Source organism: Diceros bicornis, chromosome 11 (genome assembly GCF_020826845.1).
Source record: "Diceros bicornis minor isolate mBicDic1 chromosome 11, mDicBic1.mat.cur, whole genome shotgun sequence".
NCBI lineage: Eukaryota > Metazoa > Chordata > Mammalia > Perissodactyla > Rhinocerotidae > Diceros > Diceros bicornis.
In genome coordinates this window covers 81,115,339-81,137,290 of record NC_080750.1, presented here as the reverse complement: position 1 = coordinate 81,137,290, position 21,952 = coordinate 81,115,339, and positions in this window count along the sequence as shown.

The following is a 21,952-nucleotide window of genomic DNA, read 5'->3' as shown; positions in this document are numbered from 1 at the left end:
TGTCTGCCTTCCAGGAGAATGAGATCAACCTGACAAGAGGACTGAAGTGAACAGCTGCCGCACCCCCTTCAGGGGAGGGGAAGGAGGAGGAATTCAGAGACCCTCTGGACAGAACAGTCCCTGGCTCCACCCCCTGTATCTTACATTGAGTGGACGAGTTTGATAACAGAGAAGTGGGAGACCCATCCAGTTGGCAGGTGGGTTGAGGGGAGGATGGCATCAAGGAGAAAATCCTGGAGGAGGCGCTGCTTATTCACATTCTGAGAACAGGTAAAACCTGGTAGGAACTGGAGGGAAGGACAGTTCCCAGGACTGGTCCCTGCCCCACCCCTGACACCCGACAAGGCCCATGCAGCATCCCTCACCCAGGCCCTAACTTCAGCCTCTCATTCCCTCTGGTCCCAGGAATACCCAGTCATGAGGGAGATCCTGCTGCTCCAGGTGGCCACAAAGAATTACAACCTAGAGCCCGAGGAGCGATTTGGGGCCTGGTTCCAGGACATGGAGCTGCTCAACGAGAGTGATAGGTGAGGCCGGGCAGGAGTTGGGTGAGGGCAGGGGTGGACTCTCCCTGTTGGCCAGTCCAGAGATCCTGTCACACATTGTGGAGGGGCAGTAGTTATTTGTTGTAAACAATAAATGCCATATTTGAATATTATATTAAAGTCCTTTTCCCTTTACAGTCTGGGAGTTGTGGTGTGGTTCTCTCGCTTTCTGTAGGCATGTAAGTGAGACACTGAATCTCACATTTCTCCTTGAATCACGAACTCTTCCGGGTCATTAGCTTATTGTATGTGGGAGAAGGGAGAAGGGCCAGCCCCTTCCCTGGCTAGTGGGGACACCCCCAAATCCCCCTAATTCCGAAGACCAGTTCATTTCAGTATCATTCAACTCCTCCGGGAGCAGACATGGCCCCCCGCCCGTTCTCTTGGGATTTAAATGTTGAAGGTACTTTCACAGGCAGAGCAACAACCACTGAAATGTGGGTGTCTTTAAAACAGCACTACCCAGGACCATGTCGTGCCACAGGCAGGGGCTGCCTTTCTACATTCTTGAGGAACAGGGAACATTTTCTGCTTCTCTTGTTGAGATTTCTTTTGACTAAATTTTAGGAACTTGTAGTTTTCTAGTTCAATCTCTGGAATTGCATCAGCTCTAAGTGGGGAAAACAATGTAAAAAGATCAAAACGTGCACTTGGAGAGGACAAGGCCCAAGGAAGCTCATTTGCAAATGGACTAAAGGCAGGAAGGACCTCGCTCCTGAGGCCCCTCTAGGGGCTCCCTGTTCACCCCTGACCTGGATTTGAATCCTGCTGTGATCCTTGTCCAAGACTCTGAATTCCTTTTCCTGCTTGTTTTGTATCCAGGCGGAAAGATTTGTGATGCAGCTTTTAAGGCTACTGCTGGGCCTCGTTCCATAAACATGACTGCTCCCTGTGAACTAGGATTTTCAGCACCCCTGCCTTCCTTAAGCCATTCCCTTTAGGGCAGAAATTCCCTAGAAGGTCCCAAGCCTCCTCTTTGGCTTGGCCAGAGGATCCCCGGTGAGCTCTACTTTGACAGTATAAGGGACCATAATCCTGGCCAGTGAGTGACTCTACACTGGCCCTTGCTGTCCAAGGTGACATCTGAGCCCGTGTCGTTCTTAGGTCCGTGATCTTGGACAATCCTCCAGTTTACATACTAAGTGTTGGTGTTAGCAACTCGTCCAAATGGGGCAATTGGGCCCAAGCCCTTAAAATGTGTCACCCCTGGGTGGTTGTGTTTTTTTCCCCAATCCTGTGCTGTGGTTACATTACCACAACCTCCTGGGTGTGAAGACTGTTTGGAGCTTTGAAAGATGAGGTATGACAGGGGTGTGGGGGGCTCCAGCAGGGAATGCCACTGAACTGATGGTCCATGGACGTGCATGAACACAGCCTTATCAATTAAAATACTGAAATGCTTCCCATCTGGTGCTGAACAGACACTGCTCTGAGCTCACACAGAGAACCCACCCCATGACTAGGAGATTTCAAATGGTTACCAAGTGGCATTTTGAACCTCATCACTTGGGAACACCCTGTAAGACAAGGGACAGATGAATCGCTTGGCACTTGTGAGGTATCCCCTCCTTTCTGATGGCTGCAAGTGTCACCCAGACACACAGGCTGCACTCTGCCAGGGAAGCCTTGTCAGAACAGCCAGAATTTGAGGATGAACCCTGGTTCCCGTCATCTCAAGACCTTCCTGACATGGCACAGCCACCCAGGAAAGTGATTTGGTAATGGAAATACTGGGAAGGCCGTACTTTCCCTCCAAAGAGAAAGAGAAGTGCCAACAGTGAAAGCTTGATCCCTCAAATAGACAACTAAATCCCAACAAGCAGTGGTTTCTTTCAGCATTACTGATGCTGAAAAGTTCTCTTTCGATAATAGCACGATCCCCCAACTGCCATGTCCATTTCCATGAATCACATTTCCAACACATATGGATCTAAAAAACTGTGGGAAATCTGGTATTTCCTTAGATGCAACTCTGAATTGGCATGCAACAGAGAACAGAAAAATGGAGACCTAGAAGTAAATATCTAATTTGAGAACATAGACACAAAAGTGATTTGAAATAATATTTTGGAGTCTATTGGAATATTACACAAAAAGAATAATCCACTTTATGTAGGTTTTACTGTGACTGTGATGGGAAAAGCTGAATCATCCCGTGACGTTGATAACTGGCTGCTGACTTTAAAATACAAATAAATATTGTACATAGTAAAGGAAAATGAGAAAACAGCATGAAAAAGGAAGATCTTTCTCTCCTCACCTGCAACTCAACCTCTCACCTCAGAAAGAAACCTCTATCTATATTTTCTATGTCACGCAGCAGAGTTTAATACAAGAAAAGTATTGGTATATTTTAAAAGTTCAAGAGCTCAAAGCAAGGAAACATTAGGGACGCAGCCATGAGACCTCACTGAGGTACCTGCTCCATTTCATCTGCTGTCAGGATGGCCTTCTTGGCCCCTCACTTTCTCTGCCTCACTAGCAAGTCTGTCCGCCATCAGTGCTATCACCAGTATCGCTCCTGTGCTCTTCACTGCCCTTTCCTCCTTCCTGATACCTTCTTCAGTCGTCAGAAATTGTTGGCAGTCGAGCTGTGGAATGCCCATAGCAGCTCCTGGAATCATCTCTGCCAAATCTGAAGGCCAGCAGGAGTGCTCAAGGGACCTGGAATGCAGACCACCTGCGAGCACACCTGGCAGGGATTCACCTGTGTGACTAGGTGCAAGTTTTTGCAATGCTTTGGCCAGATTGAAAGGACTTACGAGTTGTCCTGCACTACTGCAGGCCTGGAGTCCTTGCGGTCTCTCGGCCCAGCAGACTTGGTGGGGCTGGTCCAAGGAATCCTCCCAGAGACCCATCATTGCCAGCATGTGATGGCATTCTAGTCTTCGTCCTCTTGAATATGTCACTGGACATCCTCAAAGGCATGGAGATGCTTAAACCAGGCTATGGTTTGGACTGGTTTTCACAGTTATGCTGCTTCCTCTGCGAAGACGTGACTGTCATCCTTCTTATCATCCTTCTTTTCCTCTTATCCTACAAAAACCAATCATGAAAGTGGGTCAAATGATAAAAGAAGCCTGCCTTTTTAGGACAATTATCCTGGCTGTTTTTACTTCCACCCCCTCTCTATCCTCTGGGGATAGATCTGACCTGTGTTCTGGGATGTCATCAGGCAGATTTGCATCAAGAACAGAAAGCTCAAGGTCAAAATTCAAGGCTACTCCAGATCATTTCTCCTCCTCCATCCTGTTAACACCCCCTCCTTGTTTGAGTGTGATTCTATTCTCTTCTTGTCCTTGTCACTCTCAACCGCACAAGTCCTGGCACTCCCACTCAGGACAGTCAGTCCCCAGTCCTTACTAAAACCCAAATCTTACCATTTCTGTGTTTTCTGTCTACTCATTTGCTTAATCCATTGACCACTTGTTGTTCATAGAGGTTAAATCAATAGTGATATTATCAACCACCTCCTGTTAACGACTTCCTCCAATCTCCCAGATGTTCACATAATCCTAGTGGTTATGTTCAAAAGTAAATAATTCAGAAAACATATTCACCCACCACAAATTCCTGTTCCCTAATATTTTTATTCAAACACTCATACAGTAGATACCTGTCCCTCAAGATCAGAAGTAATGCCAGATCACCAATCCTCACCTTAATTTCCTCCTACACCTATCTAATCCTGGATTCCGTGGACTACGATCACAATAATTTCCTTAGAAATATAAAAAATTCCTTACCACTCATTTATTTTGTAAACCTCCAAACCCAGAAGATCCCGATTATCTGCCATGCTGCAGCTACTGCTGGTCTTATAACAAGCTGAAGAAAAAGCACGAAACATGACCTTTTGGTACCACTGTAAACACAAAACCGTCTGCATCAACTGGGAAGCACCCATAACGCCTGGAAATTTTGTTCTCCTTTTTTTCTGTTGGCTCAATAACAAAAAGACAAGTCAATTTAAAATGTGGGCAAGAGATCATAATAGACTTTTTCCAATGAAGATATACAAGTGGCCAACAGGTGTATGAAAAGGTGTTTGGCATCGTTAATCATCAGGGAATGCAAATCAAAACCACAATGAGGTATCACTTCACACTTGTTAAGATGGCGATAATCAAAAAAACTAAAGATGACAAATATTGGTGAAGATGTGGAGAAAAGGAAACCTTGTGGGAATATAAACTAGTACAGCCATTATGGAAAACAGTATGGAGGTTCCTGCAAAAAAGAAAACTAGCATATGATCCAGCAATCCCACTTCTGGTGTATACCCACAGGAATTGAAATCAGGGTCTCAAAGAGATATCTGTACTCTAATGTTCATTGCAGCTAATTCACAATAGCGAAGATATGGAAGTAACCTAAACGTCATTGATAGATGAATGGATAAAGAAATGGAATATTTGTCAACCTTGAAAAAAGAAGGAATTCCTGCCATTTTTGACAACACGAGGGACCTAGAAGATATTATGCTAAGTGAAATAAGGCAGACAGAGAAAGGCAAATACTTATATGTGGAATGTAAAATTGTCAAACTCATACAAGCAGAGGTTAGAATGGTGGTTGCCAGGGGCTGGAGGGATGGGGAAATGGGGAGCTGATTATCAAAGGATACAAAGTTTCAGTTATCAAGATAAATGAGTTCTGGACATGTAGGATATGGCGTAGTGCCTTCAGCTAACAAAACTCTATTGCATACGTCACATTTGCTACTTGAGTAGATACTAAGAGTTCTTACCACAGAATGATAGTAATAAAGGAGGTGAGAGAAAACTTTGGAAGGTGATGAATTTGTTTGTGGTCTTGATGGTGATGACAGTCTCAAGGGTGTATACTTATGTCCAAATTCATGAAGCTGTATATAGAAAAATATGACACCATCGTTGATTCTTCTGCACCTTGAAATATGCCATGTCCTCATAACAAGAGAAAAATATTTGTAACTATGTATAGACGAATGTTAACTGGACTTATTGTGGTGATCATTTCAATATATACTCAAACATTGAATCATTACGTTGTACCCATGAAAGTGATATAATGTTGTATGTCAACTTTACCTCAATAAAAAAAACCACAACAGACAAAACAATTTGAATATTGTAAATGAGTTCAGTGAATCCCTGAAAGTGCCCCATTCCCATATGAGAGTTAAAGGAAGCAGAGAGGATGAAGTAAATGGAAGAAAGTTGTATAAAACAGTATTCAAATTAAAACCATTTAAGTTGCTATCAGCTCTTTGTGGCAAAGTTCTGTGCGCACTAATCTTCTTTCACATTTTTCCTGGAAATCATACTTTCAGATCCAACCCATAACAGTTTCCTCATTTGCTCTAATAAGACAATTTCAACTTAATAAATAAAACCAACAGCATCCCTTATGTATGAATAAAGTTAGTGAACTTTACAGAGAAAAGAGCATGTTTGCACAATCTCAATAAAGGAAACAGAAGAACTGAATGATGATCAAGTCTCATTCAAGCTTATCTTTGAAAATCAGTAAGACCAGGTTATCTTTTCAAGGATGTGTGTAGAGCTGTCAGCCTTGGGAGATAGAAATAGTGGCCTACTCTAGAACAAAGGGCAGGCTTGCTTACTGCCCAGTATAATAAAAATAACACCCTCCAGGACAAAGGTTAGCAGACATCCTGCCCCTTATCAAAGATTTGAGTTCCTTAGGCTCTGAGATCTTGCAACCCTCTGCATGTCACCTGGCCCACTGTGTATCACCCTGTAGGAAGTGAGATTTAGTGAGCCGGTGCAGATGATGATACTCTGGCCACTGCTATTGCTGTGTCATTGAGTCCTTTGTCTCTGACCCATGGGTCTCGTGTCTTTTGTCAGCATCTGCTAAACCATTGTAGGCTAACTTATTAGCTTGCAGGTAAGGTAAAATATCAGACCTTTCACAGTTCCTGACAAGCCCTTAAAATAACTAGTAGTCTTAGGAACAGAGAGCTATCCAGAACAATATGCATGGATGGTCTTCATAGAAGACTTCATGCAACCAAAACTTTAATAAGTCTCTCTAATCTCTTTTATTTCTACCCCAAGTAGAAGGAGAGGCACCAAGCTATTACAGACCTAGGGCTTGTGCAAGCCACCTGGAGACCTAGTGACCAGAAACTTCCCATGGGGAGCAAAGACAGATGGGCATATTTCCAAAATGGACCCATATGCCTCCCTATCATCCAAAAGACAGTACATTATCTTAATTTATTATGATTTGAGCCATTAAAATCTTGTGATGGGCCAAAGATACACTTCTAAGAGGAATGAGGCACATAGCAGTTGTAAGCAGATTAACACGATTGGTAAATATCAAACGCCGAACTAAACGCAGTGTTCTAATCAATTATAAGGTACAACAAATTTAATAAGGTCAATTAAATGATATATAATGGTATCCTTGATTATTACTCTGCAATAATGAACAAGAAACTCATGTAGATAACTACAATTGGTCTTACTTTAAAATATGGTAGTCAGGACTGTTTGAGATAAACTGGAGCTAAGGAAGGGGAGAAATAGATAAAAGTTAGCTGCTCTGAAGCCACTGTCAAGACCCCTGGATCTACATGTAATCCAGGAGATCGAGGCAGATGGCTGTGTACCTAGATCCTCCTGCACTGTGGTTCTTAGGGATCTCACGGAGCTGAAGCAGCTTCCTGAATCGTGTTTACACGTCCATGTGTACAATACCCCTGACCATGGGGATGAACCACCATTCAATCATCCCTTACACCCCCCTAATTAAGAATTAGATTTCAAAATCATTGTATCATTACGTGATCATTTATTCCTCAAACCTGTGGGATGCCGAGCTAAAAGAAAATTAAATTTCAATGGTTTCTTTTCTTTGAAGGACCAAGATGTTCTTTCACCCTTGGAATCCGGGTTCGAAGATAAATCCATCAAATCAATGGAAACAACTTAAGAAATGGACAGAGGGATACTTCATTCATATATACACAGTTTGCACTGTGGCAAAACTAGAGTTATATTTTTAAAAATTAGAATTTTTTGAAATTTTATAAATATTAAAGACTTTGTTCTGCTTATACTCCCTTTGGTTTACCAAACCAAACTCACTCTTTAATGGTCGTTTCTGGCATTGAGTGCTAATAACTGCAACTTTTTTAAATTCTTATTTTTCCCAGCTCAAAGACCAAGGGCAGAGGTCATCAAGAGGTCAAGTCTAATCTGCCTACAGATGTGGCAGGATCAACTATGGATGTTCAAGCCAGACATTGCCAGCAGAACCACATCTCTTCACCCATAGATGAGTTTTTACAAGTAATGACAGGGACTTAAGGATATCAAAGGAAATTCTTTATTAAGAACCAAAGTTATAGATTCCTATCTTGGGTTCATTACTTTGAATTTTTGAACCAAATCATATACATCGATTGGACCATGTTCAATTCTATGATCTTTAGAAGACGCAGCCTATAGCTGAAGAGAAATAAATACAACAACAATATCTTACACTCTCTGAAGCACAACTGAGAGCCCCTGGAGTCAGAAGTTTTCAAGACAAGAAAAAGTCATCCTTCATTTGAACAGAAAGAGTAGAGGCTATTCAAAGATTCAACTTTAAATTGTTAACATGACTTGTTAGAATGTGATGGAGCAACCATAATACCTTCTAAGTTTCATGATTTTTCTCCAGAATACTGAGATGGATGACCTTGAAGTGCAGCTTCCCCATACATGTCGTTATTCAGTGATAAAATTAATTTCTCTATAAAATAATTACCATAAAATTGTTACAAATATATCATAGTCTCTGACTAAAAGGAAACAAAGCAAATCGAGCAGTTGAAAGCAGTGTAATAAATTCCACACAAGGATCTTATAGCAGCATTATGTATAATAGTGAAACTGGATGTAATCCCTTTGCTATCAAAGAAGATATAAACAGATCATGGTATGCTTATTCTTTGGAATACCTCTAAAACTTCTAAAAAGGTAAGTTAAAATGATGTGCACTGATAAGGAGAGAGGTCTATGATATATGGCTTGGGAAACAACAAATTGAAAAACGATGTAGTTATGTAATTTATGTTTAAAAAAAAACTTTGTGTATTTACAAATTCATAGGAAATTTCCAGAAGAATAAGTCACAACCTCTTAACAATAGTTCCTTCTGAGTAGGAGAGTGAGTTTTCAGGGAAGGGGATGAAAGGGGAATGTTTCACTTTACTCTACATAGATCAGTGCAATTTGACTTTTTTTACAGTGTGTACTTGTTTCATAGTTAGAAAAATGAGTGATGTGACCGTTTGGTGCAGGGCAACAGTATGATGTTCACCAGTCTCTGTTCTCTATGTTACTGCACAGCATGGACTGTAGGAGAAAGCCCAGAGGAGCAATGAAGACAAAGAAGACATGACACCTGCAAAAAGTCAGTGGAGTATTTCTCCATAAGATACCTTCCAGGTGAGTGACGGTCAGTATCTTCCACTGCTTCAGCTCTCGCCATGAACCTAGAACCTGCCCAGGGTAAGCCGGAGGACCATGCCCGCTAGTCCACTCCCTGCACGGAGCCTGTTTGTGCAGGGTGACTGCCATCAAGCAGACAATGGACTCAGGATGGAGCGTGTGCCTTTGGGGAGGCTGGCAGAGAGGCATAAAGTGGAACACCAGCTAAGTGCACACACCTGAGAGGCGGAGCTCCAGGTGGAGACACAAAATGTACCAAGAAACTGTGAAGTGAAGGAAGCTACTCCATCTCTCTGAGCTTCAGTGTCCCCCCTGTAATGTGTGGATCACAGGTCTACTTCACAGAGCTGTTGGGGAAGATACATAAAAGTTCCTGTGACAGCCAGTGTCACATTATTAACAAAGTCATATCCGACTTCAAAATAATCGATGAAAAGAATAATGTTAATGAGACCAAAGACGGGATGCTCAACTTCGTAAGCAGCCCCAGCAGCATGAGAATGAGAGGAGCTCCGAGAAAGCAGGGTTCTTCACAGCTCCACTGGAGACGATGAACACGGGCTACACCAGGATAAGTCGCTGTTGTACAGTGACTCGTGTAGTGAGGGTGGGTCCCTAAAGACACTGTGAAATCCAGTTACACACAGTGGCTCCTAGGAAACAATTACAAAGCAATCAACTCAGCAGATAGGAATGGGAAGGGGGCGAGCATAGGAGGGTCAGAGCCACAAAATCTGACGGAAGACACTGAACCACGAGCGCTCAGCTCTGTCAACAGCTTCTGTGGTTGCACCAGGAGATCAAACGTCTGAGAGAGCCATTGTGGGGACTGCTGGGAGCATAATGGTCACTGCAGCCACAACCCAACAGCAGTTGCATCGGGGCACACAGACCCCGAGACATTCCTCTCCATTAATCCTTGTTTCAAGATGATGAATATCCTCATGTTACAATGTCTCCTTCCAACCCTTGTGGAGGAGTGTCATCAGAACCCCCTGAAGAGGTCACAGGCCAGAGTAGGATGGAACACTGGGGGCTGGGGGAGCGGCGTTGCACCTGACAACACGGACTATCACCCGGGTCTATTGAACACGAGAGAAGGACCCGAGGATGTGGTCCAACGAGAATTCCCTGTCTTGCCACATTCAGAGATACTGCAGAGTTTCTCGTCCGTTCTTTAAAAAAATGTTAAAGAATTCATGTCATTAATTCATAGCGAGGCAAATTCTTCACATAGTGACAGGGTCCAGTTTCCATGACCAGCTTATTCAGTTGTTTTGATAATACCCCACATTCAGGAATTGGAAATGTAACCTATTGGGATGTGTAATATAAACAAGGACTTTTTTTCATGGAGATCAACACCCAAAGTTTTAGGGAGAACATAAATCGTGAAAGCTGCTAACCATTCCTCCACAGGTTTCAATAAGACTTTTAAGTTAATTTACCAATCTCAGGAAAAGATAACTTTTCAATTCAAATTTTTTTTTATGCATTCAAGCGTACAATACAGCCAAGAGAATGAGCATTAAAAAATTAACAAGAAGGTCTTGCTTGCATTTCATCTTTTGCAAATAATCAGGATATTTTATGCTCTGTTCCTTTCACTGCTGTAATCAATTTTTAAAGAATACGTTACATCTGACTATCCCTGGGCATGTTTATCCTGGAACCTTGCCGGAATCCAAAGCAGAGATGTTAAAGCTGACGGGTTTCAAATGCTGCCCAGGTGTTGTCTACCATGAACATGCCTCTCCCAAAGCCGGACCACCGGTCTCTTCCTGAGGGATCAGAGTCATCACTTATGTCCCTGAGAGACTGGCCACTCAGGCCTGAGCTGAGATTAGGTGATCAATCTGAAGGGCAAAATGCTTAAGCTATTCTCATCCTAACGATGCTGTTTTGGAGGCCTCTGCACTGGAATAGGTTAGTGAAAACGGCCTACTAGATACTTGCCTGGGAATTGTGTTGTTCTCCTCTGCCCTTAGCAGATCCTGGGGAAACCAATGATTAACCTCACGGATGCTTTAACTTCCACATCTGTGAAAAAGGCAAGCAACAGCCAATGTTACCACTTTGCAAAACTCCAAAGTTGTGCATCCAAGAGGGACCACAAGGGTGAATTTCTCCCAAAAGCTGATGAAATGATGGCACTTTGGCTGGAGAAGGCAGAGGGCAGCAGGCAAAGTGGAAAGTTTCTGGAATGTCTAACCAGTTCCCATAAGCAGTTTAGAGAAACACCTGGCCCTGGATTAGGTAGGAGGCTGTGGAAGGACCCACAGGTACACAGGGGGGAGGAGGAATCAAGCAAAGGAGGGAGGCGGTGGGGAAGAGGCGCCAGTCTGGGCTTCAATTTTGGACAAAAGCAGTTGCACGCTGCAGGCCCGCGGCTTCCCATGCAGCCGCCACACCCTCCTAACTCCCTGGTAATTTTCGTCTCGTCACATCCCTCTGGGAATCAGTCCACATGGAGCGGGTGCAGGACCTGAGTCCTGAGTCAATGGTTTGGCCCTCGGCCAAGCTCACACCACCCTGCTCCTCCTCCCAGGGCCAGGCACCGCCCTGTGCCCAGAGCATCCTGGGCGTTCTAGTCCTGCAGCCCTACAGGTTGCCAGCTGGGAGCGGTTAAGAGAGAAAAGCTCCCAGCATGCACAGCTCGTGGCCCCAACTCTTGCCTTGTCCTTCGGCCCCTGGGCCCCACCCCTCTGCTTCTCCATCCCACCCTCTTCCCCACCTGTTATGTATACCACGCCCAATCTCCATGACCTGTCCACCCCCCAGAGTATGCGCAGTGTGGTTGGGCTGCATCCCTTGAGGCCGGGACTCAGGTAGGGGTGGGGCTCACCAACCTGGCTATTGCTGAGGTTGCCTGCAGCCCTGGTGGAAGCCCCCTGGCCAGTATTTGAAATGTAAATTCAATATCTAAAATGGAAATATCGGGTGCCTGGGATCCTGGAATTTGCCTTTTCAATGCCACCTGTCCTACCATCCCCCCTATCTCTCCAAGCTGCCATGATCCTCCCTCTGGAACCCGTGGTCAGGGTCGCTGCAGAGATCCTCCCTTTGGACCCAATCTGCCTGAAGGGCCCATACCTTGGTCAGGAGTCTTAGAAGGACTGCCCTGAGCCATGTCATAAAAAGGAGAAAACATCACATTGGACAGCCCCAATACCTGCATTATACAGACAGGAAACTCAGGTGCACTGGTAAGTGACCCCTAAGCCACTTCAGGGGAACACATGCATGCCCCTATTTCCACGCTGCACACAGGCTGGTTCACTGGACTTTCTTATCCGAGTGTGGACCTCTTGGCCTCGTTAACATAGGCAACAACACCGAAACTTCCCATTGGTCCTTCCCACAGTGTTAGGCAAGTTTGTGCAGGAAGGTAATATGCAATTTCTGCTCTAGTATAGGGCTGGCTCCTTGGGAACTAGTTTTAATATTCCTGTTTAAATATACCCGCAGAATCACAAAATAATTAAGCAAAATAATTTGTTGCTGTGGGGGGTTATGGTGATAATTCTCTGAAGTCGTTTTTCCATTTAGCTTTTCTGATTGACTCCAAATACTACAGCACCACACGCTTCTTAGACTGGTGGATGCACAGCTCCACTTCTTTCCAGGGAGAACGCACAACAGCAGAATATCCGTGGCCTGACTTTCTGGGGCACCAGTATTACTACAAGATTTGGAAGAAGCAAAGTTAGGTCATTTCCAAGGTAAGGAATTAAAAACTTGACACTAAGATGAGGTGGGAAAGTCATATGCCATTAATAATTGTCAGTAATCTGTGCCTGAAATGTCAGACTTTCTCTGAGAAAGAACTCTGAGACCCTATTTCCCATTGTTTTAAATAGGAAAATCTAGAAGGCATAGCAAATCTATCGAAAAACTATACCAATTTCCTAAGTCACAATATGACACCTAGACTTAAGTTACGAACATCGTGTGCTCCTCATTTTGTTCCTTCCAACCCAGTCCCACAGGTCTTGAGTGCATGCTGTGAACACGGCACTGTGCTAGGTCTCGAGGCCTTGGTGAGCATCGTGGTGGGGGTGGACCTTGCTGGAGAAAGATGACATCATGAAATCTCAAATCCATGCCACTTACAAAACTGAGGCAAAAATGGAAAGACCCAAGGGACCATGCAAGGATGAGGGCATTAATAGATACTTGGAAGTATTAAAATCCATCTAATGGTGTCATGAGTGAATGTCTTCCACTTTAAAACAAAACACTGCTGTTATTCTGAGATATTGAGTTAGTATCTTTGTGCAAATATGCAGGATTTAAAATGATTATTGACATATAACATGCGTACAGAAATATATGCAGAAGTCATCCACGTAAATCACAAAGAATTATTAAAAAGTGAACACACTTGTGTGACAAACAACTAGCACCAGCTTTACTCAGGCCCCGACAATCCCTTTCTCCCTATTTCCTCCCCAAAGGTAACTGATATCTTACCAGCGAACACTGTATGTCAAGTTTGTCTTCTTATACAAGTGTTTTATTACAGAACAATTTAAACAATATACAAAATAAACAAAATAGCACAGTAGGCCCGTCACCCAGTTTCAACAACTACTAATCATCTGCCATTTTTGTTTCATCCACACTCCATCCCATTCCCACCTCACTTTATTATTCTTTTAAGCCTTTGTGCATGTGTGGTGAGTAAGATGTATGCACACTGAAAGGCACAAATCTCAACCGTACAGTTTTGGCAAATAAACATGCCCATATAACTTTCATCCCTTTAAGAATAGGATATTTCCATCACCCCCAGAAAACTCCTTACTGTTCCTTAGCGGTTGAGTGCTCACGCTCTGCTGCTGGCAGCCCGGGTTCGGCTCCCGGGCGCGCACCGATGCGCCGCTTCTCCGGCTATGCTGAGGCCGCGTCCCACATACAGCAACTAGAAGGATGTGCAGCTGTGACATACAACTATCTACTGGGGCTTTAGGGGGAAAATATAAATAAATAAAATCTTTAAAAAAAAAACAAAAAACGTTTTTTGGCATGCTGTTTAATTCCTTTATTAGCATTTAAATGACACAACTTTACATTCTTACTGGGTGGTCCAGATTACAATATGCATCTTTAAGATATCACATCCTACCTAGACTTAATAGTTCACCAGTTTAATCAATGTAAAATATGGAAGCCTTGCTACAGAACAGTTCCATTTACCTCTGTCCTTTGTGCTATTGCTGTCATAAATTTTACATCTACTCATGTTATAAATCCCACAACACAGTGTTATAGTTTTTGCTTTAGGTAGTCATAGATATTTTAAAGAAATAAGAGGGGCCGGCCCCGTGGCTTAGAGGTTAAGTGCATGCGCTCCGCTGCTCGCGGCCTGGGTTCGGATCCCTGGCACACACCGGTGCACCACTTCTCCAGCCATGCTGAGGCCGTGTCCCACATACAGCAACTAGAAGGATATGCAGCTATGACATACAACTATCTACTGGGGCTTTGGGGGGAAAATAAATAAATAAATAAATTCATAAAAAAAAGAAATAAGAGAAACAAGTTAAGTGTTTGGAAAGGAAATGCTTTGAGACTCTGCAAATGTACTGTTTCTTCTTTAAGTTTCATCCACAGTTTTTGCGTTCATCAGTCATTCTTTCCAAAAGTAATTATTACTGTAGTGTTAAAGTGGCGATTTTCTATTTCATGCTATCTAGCGCTTTTATTATTTGGAATTCTGTGAGCAAGATTTCTCCCCCCCTTCCTTCTTCCTTTCTTTTTCTCATTCTCTCATTCTTTTTTTTCCCCTTTTTTCTTTCTTCCTTCCCTTCCTTTCTTGTTTAATCTTTTTTATATCAGTATAGCCTCGTGGATATTTATTTTATTCTCTGAGTAATTATCCAATGCTACCATTATTTATTTTGTTGCTCAGAGTTTTCCAGCTTGAGTTATTGGAAAGTCTTTCAGATTGATTCCTTTTGACGCGTCCCATCATTTTCTGTGTGTTTTTTTTTTTGAAAGCACTTTCCTACTTTCTGGCACTACAAGATGATCCAGGCTCATCTTGTATTTTCCATCTCCAGCCCTAGAATTAGCCATTTCTCCAAGAAAATCTGCTTTATTTTATTGGAGAATGATATTTAGAAAACAAGATCTGGGAGCTAGGTGTGCTCATTAATACCAGAGTGTCACTGCTTCTGGACCCTCTCAGCAGAGCTTGGAAATGTATGCATGAATATAAACTCAGGTAGACACATCTGTCTATCAATCAATCCATCTATATATCAGTCTATCTATCTATTTGGATAGATATATTAAAAGAGACATGGATTCATACTGATACTTCGAACTCCAATCCAGCACCACAGAGTTTATTCTAGCATTCTCCTTTTGTTTATTTGTAACTTCTTTCACCAACAGTGAGAAACTTAACTCCAGTTAGCTACAATATATTTACTGTGTCAACTAGTTTCAGAATTGCTAATCCATACCCTTATGAAATACAAATTTACCACCTAGAGTACAGTGTTTGTGTCCAGTACTTTAGTTCTACAGTATCCCGTCAAATCACTGTCTTCCAAAGTAACTTAGGTCAGGACCTTTCATCCCCAACCCTTCTGTATGGTTAGGTCACATGTTTGTAATACAGTGAGATTCATTTTTCACTGCATTCCATCTGAGTTTCCCAGCATCCTGATTGATTTTTAAAATTTGCAGAGTAAAATTCACTCTTTGTGGTGTACAGTTCTATGGGTTTTGACTTTATGGTCATGCATCCATACCCACAGTACCATACAGAGCTGTGTTTTTCACCCCCAAAGTTCTCTCATGCTATCCCTTTGTATTCAACCCCTTCCCCTACTCCATCCCTTGGCAACCACTGATCATTTTCCATCCTTGTAATTCTGCCTTTTCTAGAAAGTCATATAAATGGAATCATATACTGTACAGCCTTTTGAATCTGACTTCCTTTACTTGGAGAAATGCATCCAAGATTCATCCATGTTGTTGTGTGAATCAAGAGTTTATCCTGGGGCCGGGCCCGTGGCCTAGCAGTTGAGTGCATGCGCTCCCCTACTGGCGGCCCAGGTTCGGATGCAGGGCACGCACTCACACATCGCTTCTCTGGCCATGCTGAGGCCGTGTCCCACATACAGCAACTAGAAGGGTGTGCAATTATGACATACATCTATCTATTGGGGCTTTGGGCGGAAAAAAGGAGGAGGATTGGCAATGGATGTTAGCTCAGGGCTTATCTTTCTCACACACACAAAAAAAGAGTTTATCCTTTTTACTGTCAAGTAGTATTCTAATGTACTGATGCATCACAGTTTCTTTCTCCATTCACCTGACGAAGAACATTTAGTTTATTTCCAGCTTTTGGCAATTATGAATAAAATGGCTATAAAGATTCCCACAAAGATTTTTGTTTAAACATTAGTTTTCAATTTTCTTCAGTAAATACCTAGGAGTGGGAGATCTGAGTCATATAATAAGTGTATGTTTAGCTTTATAAGAACCTGCTCAACTGTTTTCTGAATGCAACTATCATGTTGCGTTCCCAGTTCTAATTGCTCCTACTCCTCACCCACCTCCTCATGTGGTATTTGCAATTTTATTTTTTATTTCAGGCACCTAATAGGCGTGCAGTATCTTATTGTTGCTTCTGCTTCATTTTTGAAAGTGAGTTCTGCTAAATATAGAATCTTGTGTTGACTTTTGGGTTTTCTTTCTGCACTTGAAAGATGTCATTTTGGTGTTGAGTTGTCTCTTTTGTTTTTGATAATATATTATCCATCATTCGCCTTATTTCTCCCTGTATGTAATGTCTTCCCCTGTATATATGTATTTCCCTGACTGCTTTCAAGATTTTCTTTTTATCTTTGGATTTTAGTAGCTTGACTATCATGTACCTAAGTATGCTTTTATTTTATATTTTACTTTGTGGGTTTGCTGACTTTCTTGGATCTAAAATTTTAGGTTTTCCAAGAAATTTTGGAAGTTTTATGCTATTACTTATTGATTTGCCTTTCTGCCTCCTTTAATTTTTCTGTCTTTCTCCTCTCTGCTGGGGACTCAATCATCTCACAGGTCATAAGGCTCTCTTCATTTTTCTTCAAAATTTTTACATTCTTTTCTTCAGACTGGATAATTTCTATTGCTGTATCTTCATTTTTTTCTACTGTTTCTCATCTACTGGTAAACTCAAAGGTATTTATTTCATTTCATCTTCCTATTTGGTGCTTTTGTGTAATTTCCACTTCTCTGCTGAGTTCCCACATCTGTTCATTCATTATGGGAATATTTTTCTTTACCACCATGATCATCTTTATAATAGCTGCTTTCGTATTCTTGACTGCTAATTGCAACACATTGGAGAGAGTTTCTACTGCCTGCTTTTGGTCACATATGGATTACATTTTCCTGTTTCTTCAAATCTCATGATTCTTTTAAATTGTGTACTGGAAATCATGAAAGATAGGTATAGAGGCTCCGGATTCTATTGTATTTCTTTGAAGAGTGTTGTTACTTTTCTAGCAGGGAATCAACTTGGCTGGACTGAAATTCCAATCCTATCTCCTTTACAGTGGGCATAGCTGAAATCCTCAGTCAGTTCTTTCATCTTCCAACTGCTGTTTTTACACTAGGCCTTCTGGGGCCTACCCTGTATGTGTGTTGTTCAAAGATCTGCCAATTTGGTGTGTGTGGGTGAGAGACTTACATATATATTTTGCGATTTTCCTCTTTGTGTCTCCCTCCCTTCCAGAATTTCTCCCCTAACTTTCCAGCTACTCTGCCAGCCCAAAAATACATCCTCTAACATTACAAGTAAGACTGTAGTTTTTCCCCTGTCTAGGCCATGTACAGATTTTGGAATGCTTTGAGGCAAAAGACTCAAGCTTGCAAATATCTCCTGGTGCAATTCCCATCATTTAAGGGAAGATTCCCTCTCAGTTCAGCTTGCTTTTGGAACTGATTTAAACATATACACATATACACATTTATTAAATGTGTTTTACATATAGCTACACGAGTCTGTATAAATATATATAATATTTTGTGCAGATTTTATCATTGTTATCTGTGAGAGTGTTAGTTCAACAAGCTACTCCACTATTAGTAGAAGCCAGACCTCGGTTTTGTTTCTTTATTGGATTTTATATAAATGGAATTATAAAATATATAGCCTTTTGAATATAATTCCTTTTATACAGCATTATGTTTGTGATATTCATCCATGCTATCGCATGTAGCTAGTGTTTGTTCATTTGTTGAAAATAATTAATTTTTTAATGGTCATAAAATATGCAGAAGATAAAATTGTAACCATTTTTAAGTGTACCATTCAGCGACATTCAATACCTTCAAATAATTGTGTAGCCATAACCTCCAAACATCCACAGAACTATTTTCACATTGCACTGAAACTTTGTGCCCATTAAGCAACAACTCCCTGTTATCCCTCCCTCTTGCCCCTAGGAACCACCATTCTCCTTTCTATTCCTATAAATTTGACTACTTTAATTACCTTATATGAGTGGAATCATACAGCATTTTTCCTTTTGTGACTGGCTTTATTTCACTTAGCATAAATTCCTCAAGGTTCATCCATGTTATAACATGTGTCAGAATTCCTTCCTTTTTAAGGGTGAATAGTATTCCACTCTGTGTATACACCACATTTTTTTGTCAGTTCATCCACTTATGGACACCTGGCTTGATTCCAGCTTCCGGCTATTTTGAATAATGCTTTTAAGAACATGGGTGTACATATATGTCTTTATACCTCTGCGTTCAGTTCTTTTGGGTGTATACCCATAAATGGTGTTCTCAGATTCACTTTTTCACATATAACAGGGTTCCCCACACCTCCAAGAAGCAATTCTTGTAATGCCAGCTGGTTACCAGATAATTCAACTCAATTTGATGCTGACAACCCAGAGATACATCAGATTGTACAGGTTGATGGCTCCATCCTATAATTCTGCACACCCACCCAACCTCACCTTTACTTCAGATGCCAGTTACAAGCCCAGGTTGTTACCTGTACTTCTGACTTACTGGCTATAAACCAGAGGTTCCCACAACCTCCTCCTTGGGTTTAATTAATTTGCTAGAGTGGCTCACAAAACTCAGAGAAACATTTACTAGATCACCAGTTTATTATAAAAGGATATAATTCAAGGAGAGCCTGTTGGAAGTGGTGCATAGGGAAAGGTAAGGAGATAATACACAAAGATTTCATGCCATCTCCAGGTGCACCACTCTCCAAGCAGTCCTTGTCATTGCCAACCTGGAAGCTCTCTGAACCGCCTTCTATTGGGATTTTTATGGAGGCTCTCTCATATAGGCGTGATCAATTATTAACTCAGTTTCCAGCCCCTCTCCTTTCTCTGAAGGATAAGGGGTAGGGCTAAAAATTCGAAGCTTCTAATCAGGGCTTGGTCTTTCTGGTGACCAACCCCCATCCAGGAGCCATCCAGGAGCCCACCCAGAATTGCCTCAATAGGACAAAAGATTCTCTTAGTGTTCTTATCACTGGGGAAATTACAAAGGTTTTAGGAGCTCTGTGCCAAGAACTGGACGCAGAGGCCGATAAATATGTTTTTTATTATTTCAGAACCCATAAGAGAAATTTCTAGATCATATAGTAATTCTATTTTTAATTTTTGAAGGAACTGCCATACTGTTTTCCACAGTTTTATATTCTCACACTCAGAGCACAAGGGTTCCAATTTCTCAACATCCTTGTCAACACTTGTTATGTTCTGATTTTGTGATAGTAACTATCCTAACGGGTGTGAAAAGGTAGCTCATTGTGCTTTTATTTCACTTTTTCCTGATACTTAGTGATGTTGAGCATCTTTTCTTGTGTTTCTTGTTCATTTTATATTTTCTTTGGAGAAATGTCTATTCAAGTATTTTGTGCATTTTTAAATTGAGGGTTTTTTTTTATTGTTGAGTTGTAGAAGTTCTTTATTTATTCTATATATTAATCCCTTATCAGATTTGTGATTTGCAAATATTTTCAACCATTCCATGGTTTGCCTTTTTACTCTGTTGATAGTATCTTGTGATACAGAAAACTTTTTCGTTTTGATGAAGTCCAATTTTTTATTTTTTTGTTACTTATGTCTTTGATGTCATATTAAAGAAATCATTTTTGCAATGGCATTTGGACCCAATGACATACAGCTTTTACCATGTGTTTTCTTCTAAGGATTTTATAGCTTCAACTCTAATATTTATATCTTTGATCCATTTTGAGTTAATTTTTGTATATAGTGTAAAGTAAGGGTCCAAACTCATTCTTTTGCATGTGGGTATTCAGTTTTCCCAACAACATTTGTTGAAAACCTGATCTTTTCTCCAATGAATGATCTTTGTACCTTTGTCAAAAATCATTGGACCATATATGCAAAGTTTTATTTCTGGGGTCTCTGTGCTATTTCATTAGTATAGTGTGTGTATTTATGCCAGTACCACACTGTTTTGATTACTTTATAGTAAGTTTTGAAATCAGGAAGTGTGAGTTCTCTAACTTTGTTCTTCTTTTTCTAGATTGTTTTGGCTAGTCAATGTCCCTTGAGAGTCCATATGAATTTTAGGATAGATTTTTCTAATTTTGCAAAACCATCATTGGAATTTTTACCTCTTTGAGTAAGTTGATTCTTAAGTATTTTATTCTTTTGTTGCTATTGTAAATAAAAATGTAAAGTTTTTAAATTTCTTTTTCAGATTACTTATTATTAATGTATAGAAGAACAATAGTTTTTGCGTGTTGATTTTGTGTCCCACTACTCTGCAGAATTTACTAGTTCTAACAAATTTTTGGTGGAAGTTTTAGGGGTTTCAACATATAAGATACTCTTTGTAAACAAATATAATATTACTTCTTCTTTTCAAATTTGGATGCTATTTCTTTCTTTTTCTTGCCTAATTGCTTTGGCTAGAACTTCTAATACCATGTTGAATAGAAGTGGTGAAAATGGGCCGTCTTGTCTTGTTCCTGATCTTAGAGAAAAAGCTTTCAGTCTTTCACCCTTGAATATGATGTTCTCTGTGGATTTCTGTATATGGCTTTTATTATGTTGAAGTAGTTTCCTTTTACTCTGAGTGTTTTTTTAGTGATTTTAGCATGAAAGCATGTTGAGTTTTGTTAAATGCTTTTTCTGCATCCATTGAGATGATCATGTGTTTTCTTCCTTCATTCTGTTAATGTGGTTTATTACATTAATTCATTTTCATATATTGGAACATCCTTGTATTACAGGAATAAATCCCACTTAAAAATGCTGTATAATCCTTTTAATATGCTGATGAATTTAGTTTATTACTATTTTATGGAGGATTTTTATATCAATATTCATCAAAGATATTGACCTATAGTTTTCTTTTCTCTTAGTGTCTTTGGCTTTGATATCAGGGTAGTGCTAATCCCATAGGATGACTTTAGAGGTATTTTCTCCTCTTCAACTTTTTGAAAGAGATTGAAAATAATTGGTGTTAGTTAATTAAAAAAAAGTCTTTGGGCCCAGGAATAAATTCAGCATAAAATAAATACAAATAAATATTTTTTAAAAATATGAAAAAGTTTTTTACTAAAAAAATTTAAAAATTAAGCAAGTACATCACTTATCACTTTATTTCTAAACAGTTTTTTAACCTACTAGTAAGCATGAACAAATTGTTAGAATTAAAATGACTGAAGTGTTCATTTTCTTCATTGCAAGTTTTCTGACAGAAGTATATGATGCCGTCATGTATGACATCTTTTATGAAAAAATGGTCATTTTTTGTAGTATTTGAGAATATTATGAATTTTCCCAGTGGCCTCTGACAATACTCTGATATGCAAAGTTATCTTTTCAACATGTATATCTCATCATCATCCTTATCAACTTAACAAACTCAGGTGCTAATTAATCAACTACTTTTCATATGATTCAGGTTCTCCACCACCAACTT